At 36.2% G+C, this 20,032-nt stretch overlaps 1 non-coding gene across 1 annotated transcript; it reads left to right on the plus strand.

Moving 5' to 3' along the window:
* Positions 1–1,018: 1,018 nt before the first annotated feature.
* Positions 1,019–1,125, plus strand: LOC122492446. Its single transcript, XR_006299633.1, has one exon. It is a non-coding gene; the product is annotated as a U6 spliceosomal RNA (small nuclear RNA).
* Positions 1,126–20,032: the final 18,907 nt, after the last annotated feature.

Genomic DNA, 20,032 nt, shown 5'->3' on the forward strand with positions numbered 1-20,032 from the left:
GAGGGAGGGAGGGAGGAAAAGGAAGAGGAAGAGGAGGAGGAAGAGGGAAAGTATGCCAAGCAGGCTTCGTGCTTTTAGCAACAGAGCCTGATGTAGGTCTCAGTCCCATGAACTGTGAGATCATGACTTGAGCTGATCAAAAGTCCATGCTTAACCGACTGAGCCACCCAGGTACCCCAGGTAGTATAGACATTTTAACAGTATTTGTTCTTCCAATCCACAAGCATGAAATATTTTTCCATTTCTTTGTGTCATCTTCAATTTCTCTCTTAAGTGTTCTGTACTTTTCAGGGTACAGATCTTTTATCTCTTTGGTTAGGTTTATTCCTAGGTATCTTATGGTTTTTGGTACAATAGTAAATAGGATCAATTGCTTTATTTCTCTTTCTGCTGCTTTACTACTTCTGCATAGAAATGCAACAGAAGATATTTGAATATGACATATCTGATTAGAGTTAGTATCCAAAATCTACAAAGAACTTACCAAACTCAACACCCAAAAAATAAATAATACAGTTAATAAATGGGCAGAGACGTGCCTGGGTGGCTCAATCGTTTGAGTGTTCAACTCTTGACTTCTGCTCAGGTGATGATCTCATGGCTCATGAGATAGAGCCCTGCATTAGGGTCTGTGCTGACAGCACAGAGCTTGCTTGAGCTTCTTTATCTCCCTCTATGTCTCTGCCCCTACTCCCCCCCTCTCAAAATAATAAATAAACAAACTTAAAAAAAGAAATGGTCAGAAGACATTAATAGAAATTTTCCAATGAAGACTTATAGATGACAAACAAACACATGAAAAGGTGCCAATATCGCTCATCATCAGGGAAATACAAGTCAAAACCACAATAAGATATGACCTCACACCTGTCAGAATGGCTGAAATTAGCAACATAAGAGACAACAGATGTTGGGAAGGATGCAGAGAAAGGGGAAACTCTCACACTGTCCATGGGAATGGCAACTGGTGCAGCCACTCTGGAAAAGAGTATGGAAATACCTTAAAAAGTTAAAAATAGTGCTTGCTTGGGTAGCACATATACTAAAATTGGAATGATATAGAGAAGATTAGCCTGGCCATTGCACAAGGATGACACTCAAATTCATGAAGCATTCTTTATGATTAGGAAGATAATAAAACCTGGTAATTCCCACCCCACCCTCCCCCCCCCAAAAAAAAACGTTACAAATAGATCTACCCTATGACCCAGCAATTTTACCACTAGAGTATTTACTCAAAGGATACAAAAATACTGATTAGAAGGGGAACATACACCCAGATATTTATAGCAGCATTATCAACAATAGCCAAACTGTGTTAAGAGCCCAAATGTCTATCAACTGATGAATGAATAAAGAAGACATGGTATATATAAATAATGGAATATTACTCAACCATCAAAAAGAATGAAATCTTGCCATTTGCAACAACATGAATGGAGCTAGAGTGTATTATGCTAAGTGAGAAAAGTCAGAGAAAGACAAATATCATGTGATTTTGCTCATATGTGAAAGTAAGAAACAAAACAGGTGAACATAGGGGAAAGGGCAAAAAAGAGAAGGGGACAAACTATAAGGGATTCTTAATTATAGAGAACACACTGAAGTTTGCTGGACATGAGGTGAGTGGAGGGATTGGCTGAATGGGTGATAGGTATTAACGGGGGCACTTGTATGGATGCTCACTGGGCATTATATGTAAGTGATGAATCACTAAATTCCAATCCTGAAACTAATATTACGTTATATGTTAACTAGAATTTAAATAAAACATTTAAAAATAATTTTATAGATACCATGTCAAAAAATAGGTTAAGACGTGTTTTAAAACACTCATATTTAGATTTATTGGGTAAAGAACAAGAGAGTAGCTAAATAGAGATCTATGTACAATATCAATCTGCAGATCCTAAGTGTCTTGTTTGGCTTGTAATTATATTCAAGCTTCAGGGGAAGATCAGCTTCTGGCAAGAGTGCAAACAGAATGTTTTTTCCTAATTACAAGTGTCCCAAAGTCTCATTTCCTGCTCCTTTTCCCCTTATATCCCCTCTTTATAGTCTAGCTTTTAATAAACAGATCCCTTCTACTAAATGCCTTCTCAATATCCCCTTTTCTGTTCCTACATCTGTAGGGCAATTTCCTACCCACCATCTCTCAGGTAACTGCTTTCTCTAAAATAAGATCAAATAAACCTAGTGTCCTAAACTGACTCTAATATTAAATGTTCTTACCTTGTGTTCTTCTTTGAGGGGAGAGCTGGAATAAAGGCTTTGGGCACTGCCATTTCTAGGCTGGATTTCTTACTACTCCAAATGCCAGAGGGACAATTACTTATATTTTCAGTGCAGAATTTGATATATCTAGTCATAAGAAATCTTTACTAAATACGTATGCAGACAATAAATATTCTGCCCTAATTAAAGTAAAGGATAAAAGTGAGAAGTATTTTTAATCAAGCAATATTATGTATTACATGGATTCCATTTATAGTCTGGTTTTTGTTATTCTACTGGAAAGGAAAACACAATCTATGCATAGTGATGCTTAAATGACATTAAATAGTAATTTCTGTCACCAATTACCTTACTGAGTAAAATCCACAAATTATTTTTAAATATCAGGACAAGAGTGTATTCATGGTTATATGCATAAGATATACTGTTATTTTAATTTCAAAATTATAATTTATCTTACAACAGGCTGAGAAAAATACTGTAAAAACAATTCCATTTCATCAAATAAGACTTTTAATACACTACTAGAAATGTATGCTTTTATATGTATTTTGTGTGTGTATATATATATGTATATATATATGTATATATTCTTTTATGTGTATTTTGCTTCATGAAATCATATTCAATAAATTTCTGCAAGAGTAGGGAGAACAGTGTGTTTTTCCTAAAATTTGAAAAAAAATAAATTGTGAAGAGAGGACACTTCACAAGAGTTATTTCATAACATTATATGCCACCCTGCTGAGGAAGATTCATGTTAAACCAAATTCATTTTGTCTCCCCATGAATGCATATGGAGCTATTCTTTGAAACATCTAGGGAAACAGAAAAAATTCTACTGACACTGAAGATATAATTTCTAAAAAAAGGTAGAAAGAAAAATACAAAATTCTTAATATTTAACTTGCATTTTTGCAACTTAAATGTATATATTGTAGAGTGTTCATACTTATAGGGTATTGAGTCTGCAGGAATCTACTCAAGGACCTAAGAGTGTAAAAACCGTAAAATAAAAAGAACTGATAGACTAGCTAGTTAGTATGACGACAACAAGGCAATTTTAGATTCCAAAGTGTGTATTTTAAAAATTAAACCCTATACAGTGAAACTGGAGTAGCAATATTATTACATTTCTCGATATGTTGCTTAATTAAAATGTTCAGCTCATTTATCTTTTATGAATTATTTTATTATTTTTTCAGCACAATTGCCATTATCAAGGCATAGCTGTATAGGCCTGATACCAAAGCAAGTTATAATTTCATCAGCACCCATGGCTAGAAATTAATATTTGCTAAGAAAAGTCATGCATTAATTTGTCTGATTATAAACAAATGACATAAAAATAGTAACATTATCTATGAGTCTAATTAAAAAGCATTACCAGCCAATCTATTTTTCCTACTGATTGCAAAAATTTCCTAATAAGAAGGAAAGAAAGTTAAAGTTACTGCACAACAGAGTTGTACAAAGGGAATTTCCGACAGCAACCAGAAGTTGCATTCGATTTAGTGTGCTGCAAAATTAGTTCTAGGGTTTTGACATATGATATAAATTTATCTCATATTGAGACTGTGGGGACTCAGTATTGCTTGCTGCATGCTAGTCTAAGAGGCTTTTAGTATTATTTTGGTCTCCTGAAATTTGTTCTTACCTTCCCACTGAGTTTGAGAGAAATAGCTGGAGTGATCCTGATTGAAGGCAATACTCCCCACATTTGCCAGGTTCATGTTGAAGTTTTAAAGTTTTCTGTGATAAAGTGAGATGCTTCCTGGTATTTGTCAATTACACTTTGAAAAGCTTTTGGTTCTGACCTGTAGGTTGTAAATTTACTATTGATGGACCAGGAGAAGAATGTTTTAAAACTTGGAGGTGTTTAAAGATTTAGTTGGGGCTGAAAAGAGCCTTAAAACTCTCACATTGCCAGCAAAAGAGGTCCAAGAAACTCTAACAGCAGGCACATGGCTTGAAAAGAAGACTGTATCTTCAGTAATTACTGAACCCTGTTGCCACCTGTTCATGAAGCAGTTCCCAGCTCCCTATGTCAAAATGAATTGCTTCCTCTGCTCTGCTTCAATAGCACTCTGGGCATTCTCAATATTTCTCTTATTTATGTTACACTTAGTTGCATACACTTTTTTTCCCAACAGATGACAAGTTTCTTGATTGTAGATAACTTTTTATTCATCTCTGTAAATTTTGCATATAGATTAATTACTGCTACTTAGGAGATATCATTGAAAATTGAACTGAAATGAATCCCAGAAGGCACTGTGCACAGGGTAAAGAAAATAAAAGAAGAAACTGAAATTAAAAACTAACAAAACGTATAAATCACACACACTCACGCATACACACACACACACACACACACACACACACACACACACCATGAAAGAGTTAAGTCAAATACGAGAGAATCGGAATTCCCACAAAAGTAGAGTAAGAGAAGAGCTTCCTAAAATTATAAAATATGAATGTTCACAATTTTTAAAAACGATTGGTGAAGTAATAGAAATCACAGAGGAGATACTTCTCCAAAAAGACCGCCCCCTGCCCCCTGCCAAAAAAAAAAAAAAAATTAGAAATAAGACAGCATAGTTAGGTAAATTAAGTATTAATGGATAGGATAAAGAGCAAATTAAGCACAGTGGAAAAAGAAAAATCAGAATCTCATCTTCAGGTAATGATGAACTAGCAAATTTAAATAAAATCTGCTACTGAAATAAATAGGAAAAAAAACTACACGCACACACTCACATGCACACACACACATGCACGCACACACACACGCACACACACACACACCCCACGTATATTTCAATTCTTCTTGCAGGTATTGCTTAGGCAAAGTCAGGGAGACAACGTAATGGAACAGCTTTGCCTTGAGTACGGGAGATAATTTTTCCCTTGGGTTATCTCATGACCCCATCTAAGAGTTTCAGAAAATTAGTTGTTTTAACAGCCTTTTCCTTTGGTGGTTTAAAAAATGGAGTTAAGAGTATGCCAACAAGGTGAGAAGGCAGACTGATTCTGGTAGAAACCGTTGGTTTTAAGTTGGCAGTTCAAGATGAGGGAAAATGTGACTTGGAAATACATCCTTGACATTTTGGGAGCTCTAAACTGTCTTTAAGTTATCACAAACACTGGAACTGGATGGAGATGATCCGTTGGAATAATTAATGCTTCTAATCTTGCTCTTGCCCTGAACTAACAGCAAGAGTATATCGTCTCTGGAAAAAGTAGACATAACTTTAGTCATCAATTTATACATAAAAGGATTCATTAAAAAAATCTCTAGAACACAAGAAAAATAATGACTTAAAGTTATAAGAAAGCTATAAACTCCAAATAACCAGTAACTATTATAAATACTGATCATCCAAGTGCATCATTTACAGGAGTAAAGATTATTAGGGTTAAATTTTAGCAATACACAGATTTTAAGAAGAAATATTAAAACACAATAAACTTAAAAGAACAGGGAGAAAAATATTTACTATGCAAACAACTCATCAAGGGAAGCTAGTACAGGTTTATTAACATCAATTAAGGTAAGCCTCGGGGCAAAAAGCATTAAAGGAATAAGAGACAAGATAGTAAAATGTTAAATTTATCAAAAAGATAAAAATTCTTAATTTGTATGCAAATAATGGAATGGTCAAATATAAAGCATAAACTGACAGAAATTAATAAAAAAATAGATAAATCTGTAATCATAGGGGAACATTTTAATACACCTGTCTTAAAATCTAATAGAAAGCAAACAAATTATTAATAAGAATATTGAAGGTATTAAACAAGGTGATTAAAAATATTGGCATAACTGATGTTGTATGTCCAAATTCCAAAATACACATTCATGTCAACACCACACTTAATGTTTAAAAAATTAAGTTCATCAGGGTATAAATCAAGATGTGACAAATGACAGGAGACTGAATTTATATAGACATGCTGTAATCAATGGAAAATAAGCTAGAAACTGTAATAATAAGATAACTGGAAAATACCCATATGTTTGGAAATAAATTTATAAACCAAAGGTCAAAGAAAAATATCAGAGGAAATTAGAAAATATTTGAACCGAATGACACTGAAAATGGTAAATATCAATAATAATCATTGAGATGGCTGTATTAAATATAGAGAGGTAATATTACAAGATGAAATAGATAATCCAAGATATAGACCAGGTATATACTGGCATTTGGATTACAACAAAAATGCCACTGTAAAGTGGTGGGGAAGAGTCATCTTTTCAATAACTAGTACTAGATAAATTGGACATCCACATGGAACTAATGAAACTTTCACACTCCTGCCTCTTGTCTACACACAATGGATAGTTCAAAGTAGAATTAAGAATGAGATATCAAGGAAAAAACAAAAATGTCTTAAACATGATATAGGATAATATTTTTAAAAACTTGGTATAGAGAAACATCTTGTAAAACATAGAAATCATTAACCTAAATAAAAATTTAGAATGTGTTAAATATCTCTATTTGTTAATAATACTCAGTATGTGAATTTGAAAGAGAAGCCACAGACTGAAATTATTTACAATATATAACAAAGCAGTCCTTTGTTATATATTGTAAATAAGCATAAAATTCCTACAAATCAATAGAAGTAAGGCATTTAGCTCATTAAAAAATGGGCAAAAAAAAAAATGAATTGGTACTTCAATGCTTGAAATTAGCTACTAAAGAGAATGTGTATACTAACCCTAGAAGTACATCTGAATCATTCTGGGTTTGAGCAGAGTCCATATGAGTAATATGGACTAAGGATTTATTATTGGAAGCAAACCTTCCTCAAGTGTGGGAGCTGGGGGTCAACAGTCTAGGTAAGGCTTTTGGTTTGAGGGTGGGCTCCTGATGTCAGAGGGCTGGTAGTGAAGAAGGAAAGATGGGGGTGAACTGAGAAGAACAAAGAAAAAATAGAAATTCCAAAGAAGTTATGAGGACAAACCAAAAAATTCATGAGGACAAACTGAAGCACAGAATGGCAAGCTGGAACTCTATCCTGCCACGAACCAACCCATCTCAATGATAGGCAGGACATCCAGCATGTGCTGGTGCCCTTTACCTCAGAGTTGCATGTGTACCTGGCTTAGAATTCAGAGACCCTAAAGCTGGCGACCATCGGCAGCAGCGCCTGGCATGGCGCTGAAATAGCTACTGCTTATCTTTTTCCTTTTAATTTCACACATATTTAATTGCCTTCTATTCATTCCACAGGGATGGGAGATGGCTAAAACTGACACTCAACACTGGACAGCGGAGGTTGACAGGAGTTTTAGCAGACCCATATACCTGTAGTCTGGGGAAGGAGGACACTGTGGCAGGCAGGTTGACACGAGGTTGCATTTGGAAACAGTACAACCAGGGACTGTGGAGGCAGCTTTTGGAGTGTCAAAGGGGTGAGGTGCCCCCTAGTTTCCACGGGAGGACTTGATCCTCTTGTATGAATAACACACATGCTAGCAGGGAAATGAAACCCACCATTCAGGGATAAGACCTGCTTCCTGTCTCCTTGGAAAGGAGGGAAGTATGGCTAGGAGACCTTATCTGAGTGAACAGAATAGGAAGGGGAACCTGCACTCAAGCCATGGTATGCCAATGATCACCCAGTTGAAATATCTAATGTGACCCTAGTGAAAATCCAAACAGGAACTTCAAAGATTTAAATTTATTGTATGACTTTTTTTTTTGAGAACGCCTCTTTTTTAAAAAATTTTATTTAAATCCAAGTTGGTCAACATGCAGTGTAGTACTGGTTTCAGGAGTAGAACCCAGTGATTCCTCACTTGCATCCAATACCCGGTGCTCATCCCAACAAGTGCCCTCCTTAATGCCTATTTAGCCCATCTCCCCACCCACTTCCCCTCCAGCAACCCTCAGTTTCCTCTCTGTTAAGAGTCTCTTTTGATTTGCCTCCCTCTCTGCTTTTATCTTATTTTTTCCTTCCCCTCCCCCATGATTATCTGTTGTGTTTCTTAAATCCCACATATGAGTGAAATCATCTGATATTTGTCCTTCTCTGAAGTATTTTGCTTAGAATGTTATATAAGACTTAACGAGTGAAATGGAGACTTTGCCGCTGCTTCTCCATTTAACAGCTCAATCTGGCCTATTCTTTAACATAAGAAGACTGAATTGCATTTCATGGCAGATCACCACAACCTTTATGTGTGAACTCATCCAGTAAGTCCCCTATTATCTAAGAGCCAGAATTATTCAAATTGCTGATTCTAGGGACGCCTGGGTGGCTCAGTCGGTTGAGCGTCCGACTTTAGCTCAGGTCATGATCTCGCAGTCCGTGAGTTCGAGCCCTGCATCGGGCTCTGGGCTGTTGGCTCAGAGCCTGGAGCCTGCTTCCGATTCTGTGTCTCCCTCTCTCTCTGCCCCTCCCCCGTTCATGCTCTGTCTCTGTCTCAAAAATAAATAAACGTAAAAAAAAAATTAAAACAAATTGCTGATTCTATTCAATCACCAAATATTTTGCTATCTATGGATCTGATCAATATGTTTTATTCAGTGCCTATTTCAAAAGTCTCTCAGCTTTAACTTGCCTTCTCTTCTGAAGAGACACAACCTGCCTTTACCAGGCTACCTCAGCAGCCTTTCCACTGAGCACAATCTTTGCAGTCACGATCGTAAGTGCATCCACCTACCTCCAGCATCATGAGAATGACATTACACATATGAAAGCCCCAATGCAAGACCTCGTCGGGACACTTCTTATTCTTGCTGGAGTTCCTCACAGTGACCAAAACACACATTTAACTTCTTAGAATGTACAATGCTGGGCCCTTGAATAAGGCATTTAATGAAAATTCCATCTTCCCCATAGGCCTGGTCAGATGGTTTATTTCACAGTCATAATAGCTTCGTTACAAAGTGGGAAATGAACAACCTGCTGGGTGTCACTATCACCACAGGCATTAGGGTAAATTAATGCCCCTTGGGTACACACACTACCCACACCAATAGCTCACAGATCCCTCAATTGTCTGTAATGGCCATAAAGGCCCTCTAAAATTCATTTGGATGACAACATCAACCGTGTGCACTCACTCTTATGGTCTAGTACCTAGTTTGCTCTCTAAAGAGGAACCTCTCCAACTCCCTAAAGTCTGAGTTATCCCCAAGATTTAAATTGATGGCAAGACGTCCATTATGGAAACTGGTCTGGATCACCCATCAGCAGAACCAAGCGGCACTCAGAGATCTTGGAATGCAGGAGGTTTATTTTACACCAGTGGGTTCAGAGAAGATCATTCTCCAGAGATCTGAGCCCACAGCATCAACAGAGGGGACAATTTATAGTCTATTACTTCTGCAATGCTCATTAGTAGTAATTTGGCGCCTGAGGCAAGCAGGGTGGGAAGAAGGACCCAGAAGGGAAGTCTTCAGGCAGGTACTGAAATTCCCTTATCAGTCCTGTCGGCTATCATATAACACATTGTTCCCTATCATCCCCTGCTTTGATGCCCCTTTAAACAGACCTAGGCTGTATTCGAGGGGATCATCTTCATTTATTATAGGCTGGTTCTTTTTCTGAGTTCCCTGACTTTGCTTGTGACTATTCCTGACTGGTTTACAAAGTACCAGCATTATTTTCCAAGGAAGAGGAAGATGCCCCCTTTCTCAGCAGTGAGGAGGTCAAGGGCCCATCTGTTCTAGAGGGCAACTGCTGCCAGGGAACTTATTTGGCTCTGTAAGGACAGTAGGGAGTCAGCCACTCATTAGTCCCACAGGAGAGCCTATGTCTCCCATGCCAGTCCCTATCCCCATGGCTACTCCTGCCCCAGGCGGACTGGTAGTAACACCGCTCATTTAGCCTAAGGCTGAAGGTTATTCTAAGCACCAACTTGTATCCTGAAAATTATTTCTTTTTCCTGAAGCTAGAGGCATATATATCATTGTAAACAATTTCCCAAAATGGCATTGGCAACCTCCTTACTGGCAGGCAAACCAGCAGACTGAAAGAGGTTACAACACATTTACGCTTTTACACCCCCCAAATTCTTCCATTGAAAGTGCCCTGCTCTTACAAATGGGGCCCAGATTAGAGGCAACCAATACCAACAAAACATTCTATCTATAAAGACAGTCTATTTATTTTATCAGACTGGCGATTCCTCAAGCATAGGAATGGCTTGTAGACCAGCCAGCTTCTGGGGTGTGGCTGGAGCAGGGGTGAAGATCCTAAGAATGTAGGATTCTCATATTCCTTAGTTGACCACTTTACTGATTTTCAAGATATTTTATTGTATCATTTCTATGATATGCTTCCCTTCTTTTGGTGAGGTAGAAGGAGCAACCGTGCAATGTTTTTTGTTTGTTTTTGACCATACTATATACATTTCAAGAAGAAAATTTACTCATTACCACTAGCAGTAAAATAAAAGCCAAAGTTCTTTCATAAACCTTAGTACCATCGTATGTGTCTGTCACGAACATTTTACCAGGGATGTCAACAAGTCCTATTATTAAGAGAAATCTTGTTTAGAAAACTCTAGTTCCATTATGGAACACTTAAAATTCTTAGATATTAAAATTCTACTCTCTAAGCTAAGAAATTATATTTAGAACGTATATATAAATGTATCAGTTTACGTTTGTATGTATGTAATGAATTTCTACAGGAAGACAGGAAAGAAATACAATGGAAAATATTGTTCCTTTTTTTTTTCATGCTCACTTTTGTTTGTGATTTTACTTACAAGGAAGGGAACAGACTTATAGTCCCCAGATAAATCTTTTCTAAAGGAAAATAGAAGTAGATACGTTATAATAGAGGCAAAATGTTAGTCACAGGGGTTCTTTAATATATTGTCCCCAGCCTTGTCAAAAAGTATAAACAGGAACAGAGAGCACATTTCCTTTGGCTCTTCTAAGCATTCTGAAGTTCTTCAAGTCAACTACCTTCTGAAGTAAAAAGGTAGTGATAATGCTATTTCTCTAGTTGGTAAAGATAATAAATAAATGCACAAACGAATGAACACACTGCTAAAAACAGAAAATAACATTTTACTTGCTCGTTTGCTTTTAACTCTTTAAAAAAAATTATTACAACCTCTGAACTTGTAAAGCATAGGGATTAGGTTTTAATAAGGACCGTAATGAGGCATATGTCCCTGTTTACTTTTGTTCTCTTAAATGTTGTCTTTGAGGTTTGAGTGGAGATCTTATAACGTGATAATAATTAAAACTTCAAAAGCATCAAATGGTAACAATGTTTTCAGTAAAACTTCAGAAGCCTTGAGCACTAAATGATAAATTCTAAATGACATGACAAATCCTTCAAACAGGCCATGTCTTTAAAATATATTATCATTCTTGATCAGTAAAAATAAACAATTTTCAGGGGGAAATTGATCAAATTAATGCCATATTATTGTATAGTATGTGAAATCTAATATATTATAAAACAATTGTTTTACTGCACATGAGGAAAGAGTAATGATTGGGCCAATGAACATCTCTAAAACTAATTAGGTACATTTATCACTTTAATTTTAGGCAAAACATTCATATTTGATGTTATCCACCTAAACGAGGAGTGGGCAAATCAGGCCCACCTTTTTATAACTAAGGCTATATTGAAACACAGCCAAGTCCATTCATTGGCATATTGTCCATGGCTGCCTTTGCATTATAAAGCAGAGTTCTGTAGTCATGACGACACCAGATGGCTTGCAAAGCCAAATATTTTACTCTCTTGACCTATACAGAGCAAGTTTGCTGACACCTAATCTAGAACATTAAGTTCAATCACACATATTTGGTAAGCATTATTTAAATATCTTCTATACTTTCATTTATATAGTTTGATCTAACATTAGTGAATCACCATCCGTATTCTTAATATCCTATTGACGTTATAGTCAAGGAATACTAGAGGGATTTTAGACTGGAATCAAGACATGTTTCATTTTATTAAACCATAATATAAATTATGGTATTCCAAAAATATATTCGTTAATAATCTTAGGTAAATTTTAATCGGATGTTCTCAGAAGGGAAAATAGGGATTAACTGATTGATCTCACGCGGTATGGAACAGCATCTCTTGCCTTCATATTTCCAGATTGATTCAGTATCCTATGTATGTATAAATTAAAAAATTTTTAATTTAAAAATTGATATTGATGAAAAAGAGAAGTATGTTAAAACAAGTTCGGAATGGGAATTGCAAAAACACCAGGACCTTGAACTTGTATTACTGCAGTGTAGATAAAGAGACAGAGGAGGGAAAGTCAGAGGATCTTACATTCTGTAGTGTTTTCTTGGGCAACACCAATTTTGAAGCAATTGTATCTTGAAAAGATGTTGGAGGAACTTGTTGGCGTATGTCTGACATATGTTATAAGTGTAGACCTCCGTTAAGCCAAGTTACACATGGTATTAAAGCACCATTATGATTTATATCTTTTGTTTGTTTGCTCAAACTCTGGTAATAAGGGAAGAAAACATTTTCAGTTGTCAAATTGTATGCAACCAATTGCATGCTGTCATTCACTTTAATTCCTGAGGTATGATAGGTACTAAATCTACATCAATTCCTATGATTTTATTATAATAATTAAAATTACAGCCAGCATGATAATGGGATCATTATTTCAGGAAGAGAATATATTGTAACAGAGTCAGAGTAATTAACTAATAAATATTTAAAGTGCATTTTAAAGAGAGTTTTTTTTAATTGTGTGGTTATATAAATTTCAGAATTTGTGTGAAAAGAATTTAGAACTCATTTAATTAATCGGCCATAATTCAGATAGTCTAAATACTGTTTTGTTCAAGAAAACACACAAATTCAGGCATGAAAATAGGAAGGCACAGTTTTGACATACTATCAAACACAAGAAAGTAGGAGGAAACCAGGTGGAGCTTAGTAGCATTGTGCAGAGGATTAAAAATGCCTGACAACACATAAGGATGTTTTAGAACTATAAATAAAATGTGTTGATAAGTAGGAGAGCCCAAGACCCTCTTAAGCACTGCATCTGTTATTTTTCTCATGCTAACATAGCTGGTGAAAACCAGTAGTAAATGACATCTCTCCTTTCTGTAAAAATCACTCCATGGAATGAAACAAAGGAACACAACCATGGGAGCTGGTGAATTTCTTTTTCTAGGTACCCCTAGTGTCCACGTGAGTGGAGGTAGCTCCTCCCACCCTCCCACTCTTGTGCTGACAAAGAGGATTTCATAACCAGTGACTGCAGGACAGTAATACCCAAATGTTTACATACACTATTGATTAGTTCCCACTTTGAAAGCTAAGATAAGCCTACCTTAAATTTTTAAAAACATGCTATTCACAGATATTTTAAAGCACATTCACAACAACTTCCAAAGCCATTTCCAAAGAAGGCTCCAAAAAGATAATTCAAGCAGGAACGATAGAATGGGCAAACATTGCATATCTCATCCAAAGTGACTCTTCTGAAGATAAACACATACTGAGATGGATAGGCCTGCTGTGTTTGCTACAAAATCAGTCTCATTAGCCAATATATATGAATATATTTTCACACCTCATATACTTCTGAATCCAAATCATAAGACTATCTGCTTCAATTAATGAAAGGCAGATTACAAAGGGAAAGAGGAGCACCTAGAGAATTATACTAGAACAACAAAGCTATTAGTAACACTCAGCACAGAAGCACTGGAGTGTTTTAAGTAAAAAGCACTGTTTACTTTTCTAGTCCATGTTCTAAAGGCAAAATGAAACCTTTAGGTACATTTGCATACATTAATACCAGAAGGAGTGTTAGGAAATATTAAAACCAGTATCTAATCATCATCTGTTTTGATTGTCTCTCCAATGATTTCAAAAAGTTTTGTTAAGTGTACTAGGAAAACTATTTGTAAAGAAAATAAATAGACTTCGGCCAATGAGCTATTCTCTGAAATGAGATCATCTGACCCTATCTCAGTTAATTGTATTGTTTGACATGCCAACTAATAAGAGTCCTCCCATCTTTTTAAAATATATCTTGAGTATGTTTCCATCTGCTAAAGCTTCTATCTGGTTCACTTCTTCTTTCTAGACTAGATATTAAGACTACCAACACTTTATTTTTCCCTAGTCTCCTATTCACTGATATGCACAGTGCTCCAAAAAACATGCTTCATTTACCAGGAGAAAGAACCCTGCAGTGTATCTCAAGCCTGAAGGAATTGATATACAGCACTTCATTTGGAGGCCCAGTTAATGGAAATGATTCTGGGGCACACTGGTTTCTTATAGGTATTTCATTGCTGAAAAAAGCACTTTAAGTCTCAATAGTACATCTAAAAGAACACCAAAGCCATTTCAAGTGGTAAAATAAGAACTAAAAGAGTGATCAAAAATACTTAAGGCATATATATATATATATATATATATATATATATATATAGTGTGTGTGTGTGTGTATACACACACACACACATATATACACACGTATGTGTATGTTTGTGTGTAGTTGAAAAAACTAAATTAGCAAAGGCTAATTGATTTCTCTATTTTCTAAAATTATGTAGACATCTAGTCATTCATTAGTGACCAGTTATCTATCCTATCAGAGGTCAAACTTAAAACTGGAGGAACTAAGTCAGAAAAGGATTTAATTTTCATTCCAATAACTTTTCAAAAGTAAATATTGTTCAGATTGGAGTCCACAGGGGACTCTGGGCATTTAAGATGTTACATTGTTAGATAAATGACACAAATTACAGAAAGTAATTACTGCAACTTTTACTGAAGAAATATTTCCTTAATTGGAAGTGACTTTCCTGAGCAAAATTTTTAAAACATATGCATGATATTGTTATAATTTTACTGTCGAATCTTTCACCTAGCATCTGATATATTATGTCCGCCCATGTCTTCCACTGATCCTGCAGCTGTGCATTCAGACAAAGGTTGATGAGGAAATTGGAGAAAGAGAGCTAACAAAACTACCCTTTTAAATCCATTTTCTCTTCTGACTGTGGCTAACCAGGAATACTTTCTAGAGCAAATGAGCAGCTTTTGGCAAACTGGAACCACATACCCTAGGGGACCACTGCAGTGTGATACCAATGATCAATGATTACATTCCTGACCCTTAAAGGTGCCGAAAAACAGGTTTTCAGCTCCATGCTGATTTTCCAGTAATAATTGAGTAATACCTTATCCATCTCCTAAATAACTGAATTAGCCTAGCTATCAAGACAATTTACTTAACCACATTCCAAAAATAGAACTATCTCAAATATTCAAACTAAAAATGTTTAAAATATAACTTATAATCCATTACCTCACCTGCCAGCTCTTTTTCCAGTGCCTGCTACTTCTTAATTTTTTAAGGGCACAATATTGTCAACTATAGGCACAATGTTGTACAGATGTCTAGAACTTACTCATCTTGTGTAACTGAAACTTTATACCCAGTGAACAGCAACTGCTGTTTCCCTCTCCCCACCCAGTCCTTGGCAGCTACCATCTATTTTCTGTGTCTATGAGTTTGACAATTTTAGTACCTCATGTTAGTGGAATCACACAGTATGGCTTCTAGATCTTGGCCATTGTGAACAATACCACAATGAACACGGGGCAAAAGACTTGAATAGACATTTCAAAGACAACATGAATATAAAATGGCCAACAAGTACCTAAAAAAGATGTTCAACATCACTAACCATTAGAGAATTTTTAATCAAAACCACAATAAGATATCACCTCATACCTGTTTGAATGGCGATTATAAAAAAAAAAAAAAAAGGATAGGTGAGAATATGAAGAAGTTTAAACCCTTGTGTACTGTTGATGGTGATGTACAATAGTGCAGCCACTATGGGAAATAGTATGCTTGTTCCTCAAAAAAATTTACCATATGATCCAGTAATCCCTCTGTGGTATATATCTATACTAATTCTGCGAGAAAACAGAGGGCATAAAAGCAATCCTTAATTATTTTATGAGTTCAGCATTACCTCAATATAAAAATCATATATTGACATTGCAAAAGGAGATTCACATGAACATAGACACAAACATCCTCAATTAAATAGAAGGGGAAACCAGCAACTTAGAGAAAACATAGTGTATTTTAGCCATTTTGGATTTGTACAAGGAATACAAAAGTTAATTTAGCATTCAAATACCAAGGAATGCATTTTACCGTATTACAGAATAAAAAAAAAAAGCTTATGATAATTTCTAACACAGAGCAACCATTTGAAGAAAGTGAGCAACAATTCATGTAAATATGTAAATATATTTGCAGCAACCTAGAAATAGGTGAGAACTTTAATCTGATAAAAGATATAAACTAAAATTCTACAGCTAACATTATATAGGAAAACCTTAGTTTGTGAGCATAACTCATTCTGGAAGCATGCTTATAATACAAAGCACTTGTATATCAAAGCGAATTTCCCCATAAGAAATAATGGAAACTCAGATGATTCATTCCACAACTTAAAAATATTCATATAAAAATGATTACAATACTGTAATATAATACAAAATAATAAACTAAATAAAAAATATAAAGAGAAATAGACAAATCAACTTGTATTTACCTTGAAGAGCTTTATGGCTGGTGTGAGGGAGACAAGAGAAAGGAGGGTTATTGTGTGGGACGACTTTCACGATCCATAACAGATATTGACTACAGTACAGAATTAATGAACTCTTCTCACATACTGTATTTAATGTAATTTGCAGTAGAGCAGCAGAGGGAAGGTCTATATCTGCAGGCAGCCTGACCTAAAATAAAGCAAAGCTTCCTAAGCTTACTCTTGTATGGAAAAGCAAAGGACTGTCAATAGGTGCTTTGAAGTGACAAAAAAATACATGAGTGCCAGTTGTGGTCACCTTCCAATGTTCTGAAAAATCACTGCTTTCTGCTAAACATCACGGCCTGAGATGGAACATCCAAACGTGGAAGATGATCACCCACAATCCCAGGGAGAGAGGGAGAGAGGGAGAGAGGGAGAGAGGGAGAAGAACCATTGGTTCAGTTGTGATCATGTGACATTTGACATTGCATATTATTCATATTGCAAGACATTGCTCATTTATGAAGTTAAAATTTATTAGAAGTATTTGCTTGTTTTTCAGAACATTTGCAGAATATGTTGCTTGCAATCCAAGGTTTTACTGCACTTAAGGGTTAAATACCATTAATTTTCCCCAATGTTAAAATAAAAAGATAAATATATGCACTCTGAATATTTCATTCAATGTTGTATCAGAAGTTCTAGATGTTGCAATAAAGGGGAAGAAAGTCCTAGAAATTAAAGAGTACAATACTTTCTATTTGCAGATTACATAATTGTTTACATAGAAAATCCTTAGGGATTAAAAAATACTTAAACTAGTAAGAACTTAGTTTTTAGAAACAAGGTTAATAAGTAAAAACCGGTATTTCTATATAAACAATAGGAAGTTATTTTAGAAAAATAATTATACTTATGATAGCATCAGAGCATTGAGTTCTTAGAAATAAAACTACCAAGAGATAAGCAATATCTCTGTGCTGAAAATTATAGAATATAGATAAAAGAAATTAAGAGAGATCTAAATAAATCAATCGATTAGATAGAATAGCAAGTCTTCTGACATTCATGGTATGTAATGGAGTTGTCACACTACAGTCCATGGGCTGAGTCTGGCCTGAAGCTAGTGTTTGTAAGTTTCATAGAGTACAGCCGCTGTCATTCATGTTGTCTATGGCACTTTCATGCTAGTACAATAGAACTGAGTATGTGGCAGAGACATGTGGCTTACTAAACCTGAAGTGTGACACTCTAGTCCTCTGTAGAAAAAGTTGACTCTGTGGAACAGATTAGAATTGGTTTACGCATACTAACCTTGTATCCTTGCTAAATTCACTTATTAATTCTAGCAGTTGTTTTGCAGACACCCCTGGGGAAGTGCTGGCTGAAGGAAGAAAGGTCTCAGACCACAAAGTAGTTGCTATACCTGGTGGACATATCTCAAGGAATTGCCAAGAGGATAAAGATGGGACTAGATTCTGGGTGTGTTCAACAAAGGGGAGTAGAACATCAAGTTTCAGAGTGGAAAACGCATCACTATGGGGACACTCGCCAATGACAGGTAGTTAAGTCCATGATAAAAAGCCCGAGGACTGGGTGGCTTGGTTGGTTAAGTGTCTGACTCTTGATCTCGGCTCAGGTCATGATCTCACGGTTTGTGAGATGGAGACCCATGCTGGGCTCTGTGCTGACAGTGCAGAGCCTGCTTGGGATTTTCACTCTCCTCCCTTTCTCTGTCCCTCCCACACTCTATCTCAAAATAAATAAATAAACATTAAAAAAAAAGAGCCTGACAAATGGTAGTTGGGTGCTGCTGGGCAAGCTATTAATGCTCTTTGTATCAGTACGGGCTTTAGTTCCCTCTGCCAACAAGTCCCACTGTGTGATGATACCAACAGGCCCAGAAGGATGCTGCGCTTGCACAGCAGCTGTGGGATATGAAGTTTGGGGAACATGCTGTTGTATAGCAAATGATAAGCAAACCTGCTCTTTGTCCCAGAGGGAAAATTATCTCTTCCCTCGAGTTTGCTTGCTACAAACACAACACTGACAAAGATCCACAGTAGCATGGTCAGAGCCTTGTATAGTTGTCAAGGACATGTAGAGGGACTCAAAGACCTAAGAAAATACCATAGACTGAGTGGCTTAAACACGGAAATTAATCTCAGAATTCTGGAGGCTCAAAGTCTGAGATCAGGGTGTAAGCATGGTGGGGTTTCATGAGGCCTCTCTTCCTGAATTGCAGACAGCTGCCTTTTTATCATGTTTTCATATGGCGGGCGGGTGGGGATAGAGTTGGGGGAAGGGAGAGGAACAGTGCAAGAGAGGGAGAGAAGAAAAGAGACAAAGAGAATAAGCTCTCTAGTGTCTCTTCTTATAAAAGACACCAATGCTATTAAGTGGACCCCATTTCTCAGGACCTCTTCCCACCCACAAGTCCCATCTCTGAATACCATCGCATTGGGTCTAAAACATATACATTTTGAGAGGACACAATTCAGTCCATACCAAGGCCTATGACAGATTGCCTCTCCCAATGTTGAGAGACTAAACATAATACTTGAAAAATATTCCTTGGATTTAATGACTATGAGGTTGGTAGTAACCTTGGAGTTGAGGTTTCAGTGGTGTGTTAGGGGCAGGAATTAGATTAGAAGGGAGTGAGGTGTGAATAGGAAGTTGAGGAAGCAAAGCCAGAATATAAGCTTAGACAGTAAGTCTGATGAGCTCATGGTGTTAATGTGTTCATGGGGTGAACTGCAATTAATTTCAAAGTTAGAGTGAATCTGACTTTGAGTTGTTGTCGTAATTCTACAGGCTTTGATGTGAATATTATTTGTATAAAGTGAAGTATTCCACATGTTGCAGCACAGTTCATGATTTGAAAAAAAAAATCTTTTGCCCTTTATTGTTGCTTTTGTTTGCTGTTTGATAAACATGTAATCCTTTTCTAATGACTCCTTGCTACTTAAGCTCACTTAAGCAAGAAAAACTACCACTTATTTAATGTCTCCTCTATGCTATGCCCAACATTTTTACCTCTTTTAATCCTCATAGTAATAATGTGACGTGGAGTTTTTAAATTACCATTCTATACCCCATTAAAATATGGCAGTGTCTGACTTTAAAGCCCATCCTCCCATTTCCTAGCTTAATGTTCTTCCCCTATAACACCAATTTTGAAGGAATAGGCCATGGCTTAGTTTATACACTGAACATTAAGAAAACCGACTAATTAA

The sequence above is a fragment of the Prionailurus bengalensis genome, chromosome C2 (genome assembly GCF_016509475.1).
Source record: "Prionailurus bengalensis isolate Pbe53 chromosome C2, Fcat_Pben_1.1_paternal_pri, whole genome shotgun sequence".
NCBI classification, from domain to species: Eukaryota; Metazoa; Chordata; class Mammalia; order Carnivora; family Felidae; genus Prionailurus; species Prionailurus bengalensis.